The sequence below is a fragment of the Anas platyrhynchos genome, chromosome Z, assembly GCF_047663525.1.
Source record: "Anas platyrhynchos isolate ZD024472 breed Pekin duck chromosome Z, IASCAAS_PekinDuck_T2T, whole genome shotgun sequence".
Lineage (NCBI taxonomy): Eukaryota > Metazoa > Chordata > Aves > Anseriformes > Anatidae > Anas > Anas platyrhynchos.
The window spans coordinates 47,900,295-47,906,294 of NC_092621.1; positions in this window are offsets into that span (position 1 = coordinate 47,900,295).

Consider the following 6,000-nt stretch of genomic DNA (forward strand, 5'->3'; position numbering starts at 1 on the left):
ACTGAGATCCCACCCATTTTTCTGTGGTCATATAGTCAGTAAGAGGAATTGATGGAACAGACGATGGAGTATTGAGTTCTACAGAAAACACACTAATAGTAAGATCTATTAGACTGGGGAAGAAAATGATCTCAAAGGTAGGAGAGGAACATCAAAAAACTGTTTAAAAGTGGATAGGGAACATGGTGGAATATAGACTGCAACAATTCCAAGAGGACCTTGAGGGCCTGGACTAGAAATAATCTAAGGTCTTTTTGAACATTAATGTCTACAAATTTCAGACTACACTGACACAAGTGATATTTCTCCGTGTTCATAAAAACAATGAAACTCCTTGAAAACAATGGTATTAAGCTAAGTAAAACTCCTGGAAGTAGCCAATGACATCTATCTGCAGGAGGATGTTACAAACTCTTTGGTAATTTTTATGAAAAATTCTCTTTGTTTGACTTGCTGTGATATAGCTACATGTAGAAAACTCTGAAACCGTTGCAAATAAACTCCTCTGATCTACAAGATTTTTGTTTAAAACAACTTCTCTCTACGTATTAAAAGTATTTTTCCAGACTTGTTTTCAAGACACACCTTTATTTTATTCAGTTTTTTAGAACCCCTAATGGAAACTGGATTGTTATTCTTCTTCACTTTTCCAGGATGTGGCCAAGTACTTGAAGACTTGCAGTCTTAATCAGTGCAAGTCAAGGTGGGCTCTGACCTGAGTGCAGGGAACCCAGGTTAAAAAGTTACTTTCTCTCCTTCTCCCTCATTCACTGCTCATTCTCCAGAGACTACACCTTCCATAGATAACAGTAGGTGCAGCTGCTTCCCCCAAGTTTTGAATAATGATCTTTGTTAAGGTAAGTGGTCTAATAGCAAGAGAAAGGTTACAGGGTGACTGAGGATGACAGCTTTTTAATGCTGCTCAGTCAAAGTCATGAAAATAGTTAATTCAGCATAACCAAGTGCACATTTATAGATTGAGCATGGAGGAAATGGGACTGAGCAAAACCATGGAAAGTATGCCAGAGTCCTTCTTACAGCAGTGCACACTCTTCACTTGCATACTGCCAAGAGCTTCCTCCTGATGCCCAGGGAACTGTCTCCAGATGCAGGGAATTTTTGATTGAACAAAGGTGTTCCAGAGATGGCTGTTGTGGCCTTCTCTCAGACACAGTGCCCAACGCAGCTGGCCCAATGAGTGACAGTGTGCTTTTCTGGATATTTTCTGTTTGGATGTAGGTTGTACTTCTGACCACTCACAATCACACCATCTTCCATTCAGTAATGAACATTTAATTCCTCCATACTCCTAACCATTTCAGGTCCTGGGCAGCAATGGACTAGATCCCCAAACTCTTTCCAGCTTCAGGAGATACTGAGATACATTGAGATACATACTCCACAATTAAGAGTAACAAGATGTAGTATTGCTTTTAATTGCTTTTCCAGAAATGCTCCCCTGTTCTCCTCATGAAAGTTTCTGGACTGGTGACTCAAAAGAGCAGTCCTCCCTTGATTCTCAGAGATCTCAGTGGAGAATTCACTTGCCTCAGGATGAGTATAAGCTTAAGTGATTTGGTGGCTTAAAGCCAGTTTGCTCAGCAGCTTCACTGTCAAATATGGAGCCCTCAAAGTAGACTGAAAGGGTAGACGAAAAATCCATCAATCCTACATAGCACATTTCACCTACCCCAGATCCTGCTCAGAAGCATTAAGATATTCTAATTTCTCAGATGCAAAGTCATTCTGCTTTTAGCCACTTCAAAATCACAAAGTACTGTATGCTTTCAGGGAAACTCTTAGGGAGTATAAGATGCTATCGGTGCACGTAAAGGTATACAATCAGGCAGAGTTATGGAAATATTGAACACATTGGGCTTGAGTCAGAATTCACAGAGGGTTTCATAGAGGCAAAAAGCTTCAGTCCTGACTCACACAAATGAATGCCAGATGAGATCTTCGATGTTTGTATTAAGAATACAAACACTTCCCTAAAGTGGCAGCTAATGCAGTCATGACAACAACAAAAAAAAAAAAAAAAAAAAAAAAAGAGAAAACAGTAGCAGCACTTTGTACTAAGATGCACTTCTACTCATAACTAAAGCCCTGTGTTAAACTTTGCATTTGCTTTCCTTTGACTTGACCTTAGATTTTTAACCACTTTCCTGTGGCCCTTCTCAGATGTCTTGTCTAATGTTACATTCACATACACTTTTTCTGCAAAGCAGAACTCATCAGGATTTTCACAGCAATTCTGTAAAACTGGAACAAGCAGATGTCTTTTAAAAATCATTCCATCAGAGTTCTGTTTCCACAGTCTCGCTCTTATTTCTTTTGCCCTAAACAGTCATTTGAGTAACTTATTAAAATGTTAGAATTTCAAAATATAATGCTTTTCCAGCCCTTTTCATCTCATTGGAGATATTTCACAAATGTGCATGAAATAAGATTAATGCAAGTTAAAATTAGATAAATATTACTGCAATGCTTTTGCAACTGGAGAAATGGAAAAAGAAAAGCGTACTGCAACATAGAAACAGAACAATATTTGGAGTAAAGTTAATAATGCACTGATATTGCACAAAGGTGAATTTCTTTCACTACAAGCACAACTAAACTGAAAATATGAGAAATTTCATCCATTTATTTCCACACTAAATAATACTCTCCACTCCATTTTTGATTAAGGTAGTTTTATTTAAGTTAGAGAAGACTTGCACAGGAGGTGAAAGAGAGTCTTCAGAACAAGACTTTAGACAGGGGAGTGTCCTGGTTTCAGTTAGGACAAAGTTAATTTTCCTCCTGGTAGCTGGTAGGGTGCTATGTTTTGGGTTAGGATGAGAAGAGTGCTGATAACATGCTGATGTTTTAATTGTTGCAGAGCAGTGCTTACACCAAGCCAAGTACTTTTTAATTTAATCCCTGAAAATTTGTCAAACTGAAGGCACAGACCTGAAAAGGTATCAGCAGACATTTAAAACCTAGAAAACAACAATTAGCATCGTTGTCCAAATACATCTTGAACGCTGTCAGGGATGGGGCATCAATCACCTCCCTCGGAAGCCTGTTCCAGTGTTTGACCACCCTTATGGTATAGAATTTCTTTCTAATGTCCACTCTGAACCTTCCTTGGTGCAGCTTTGTGTCAATCTGTGTGTCCTGCCACGGGTTCCCAGGGATAGGAGGCCAATACCTCCTTCTACCCTTTCCCTCCTCAAGAAGTTGCAGAGAGCCACAAGGTTACCTCTTGGCCTCCTCTTCTCCAGACTGGACAAACCTAGTGTCCTTAACTTATCCTCACAGGGCATGCCTTCCAGCCCTTTTACCAGCTTTGTTGCCATTCTCTGGATGAATTCAAGTATTTTAATATCCTTTTCATAATGTGGAGTCCAGAACCGCACACAATATTCAAGGTGTAGCCTCACCAATGCTAAATACAACAGGACACTCACTCTTTTGGATGGCTGATTATGCTGTGTTTAATGCACCCCAAAATGTGGTTTACCCACTTGGCTGGCAGGGCAAACTGCTGGCTCATGCTAAGCCTGCAGTTTGCCAGCACCCCCAGATCCCTTCCTGCTGAGCTGCTGCAGCCACTCACATCCCAGTCTGTGCCTGTGTCTGGCATCACTCCATCCCAGGTGCAGCATAGTTCAATGTTTCGATCTATCTAGACCCATTTGCAAAACCTCTCATTCCTCCAGGGAGTCAACAACCCTTCCCAGTTTAGTGTCACTGGCAAACTTGCTGAGGATATATTCCAATCCTACATTCAGATCATTGATAACAATGTTGAATAGAACTGAACCTAATACTGAGTCCTGGTGGACTCATTATTAGACCACTACTAGTAAAAACTGAGGCAAAAAAGACATTAAACACCTCTGTCTTTTCTTCATCCCTACTTGATAGCTGACCAACTTTATCGACTATCAGTCCAATGTTTTCCTTAGACCTTCTCTTGTTGATGACATACTTAAAAAGATTTTTTATTGATCAATAAATGAGATAAAATGGAAGAGAAAATAATCAAGATACACTATTCCCTACAAACATAACAGAGAAACCTGAGAAAAAGGATGAATGGGAGGTAAAGTAACTTCACAAGTTATGTGGATAAGTTTATTGTTAATTTTTCAAGGCTAAAGTTGTGATGTTCCCTGTTCAATACAGATTTTGTTGCTGTTCATTCCTAACCAATAGGTCTAGCAGCATTAATACTCTGATGAAACTTTAAGTGAATAATACACAATGTATTATTCTTCACCCACCTTCCTCGTTCTTACATAACATCTGGAGCTGAAGAAAGTGCCAGTAATAATAAGTGACAGAGAAAGCAAAAAGTATAGAAAGATATAGGCCTGATGGAAGATCTATAATTTGGAGAGATGGAGAGGTAGAAATGTTTAGGCTCTTTACTTCTTTTTCATCATGGAGATATTAAACTTGTAAGCATTTTCTTTTCATTTATAAATGAAGTATTAAAACTTCAATCCATGCAAACTGGGTCTCAGACTTCCCCAGCATCTGTGCAAAACAAGCCAAATCACAAAGAAGAAGCCATAAGATGAGGACTGTATATCTGTAAGAGTTTACATCTGCCTTAGACTCAGTGCTCATTCTGATGTCAGTTATGCACTGGATTTTCTTCATGCTGTCTGAACAGTAACATCTAGATAATTCTACCAGGCATATCAAATTTGAAGGAAAGGATGGGCTTGGGTTAAATGTGTGCATAGAGAGGTTTGCCCTAGCTTTCCAAGGAAAAACTATTAAAACTCATCTTCCTTATTGCTTCTGGAGAAATACAAGTAGTAATGGGGACTGGTATAACTCAAAGATCATCGTTCACTACATGCAAATTTTACAGTCCCCTAAGTAGGGCCTTATTAAGAAATTAATGCATTTATACAACTCTTCTTCCTTTTCTGCCTTCCAGCAACAACATGATGCAAATGGAAAACATAAATTCAGAGAGCCTACAAGCAACAATGTGTCTGCATGCTGAAATGTTAACTTTCATAGGCTGTAAAAACAATCACTGTTCTTTTATGGAATTATAAGATTTGGGACCCTCTCAGTCTGAGAAAGATTAGCCTCATAAAGCTAAATAATCAAAATAGCTCAGAAAAAGAATAAGTCTTCTCATGATGGTCAGAGAAGTTTTATAAGGTATAGAAAGCCAAAAGTCCTGGCAACAGCAGCCACCACCAATCCCAACTAGGTAATCCACTGAGGATGGGATGACATTGGCCAGGTAATGCACACAGTGGGAAGGGGATACCCCTTACCTGTTTCCAGCTGTACCTGCATCTGATGGGCTACAAGCCTCAGCCCCATCATTAGCATTTAGAAAGCAGAGAGCCACAAAGGAGTACTTTAGCAACCACTTATTTTGCATCCCATGAAAGTTTTAAAGTACTTGCAGGTCTAGGATGTAGTATGGGACAGAAAATAGAGATGCTGTTAGTGCTGGGATGCGGACTGAAACATGCCAGGACATTTCAGAAGGTGTTGTGAGAGTCATCATCATTCATTATCCTCAAAGAGAGCTAGAAATACTAAACTGCACATTTTACATATCTCAGAATAATGTTCCCACTCCATGTTTTCCAGCCTGTGGATGTTTGCAGGTCAATTATTTGACAAAATACTGAAGAACACCTTTCCGCTTTTTAATCTTTTTGGGTTTGTCCATGTTTACTACTTGACCAATTCATTTTGCACAGAATTTATTTATGCATTTTATATAAAATTTCCAAGGAGTTGAGGAAAATTAAAATTGAAGTCACATTTTAGATTAAACACTTCTCAATGGTGTTTGATTCTTTAAAGGGGAAATAGAAGATTGATCATAGCAAGCTAATTATAATTTCCTTCTCAAATGTTTGATATTAAAAAAAAAAAAAAAAAAAAAACTTTTTTTTTTTTTTTTATCTAAACCTTTGAGCCTATTGTAAAAATGACTTGTCCATTTTTTTTCATTGTAAGTTCACTTAA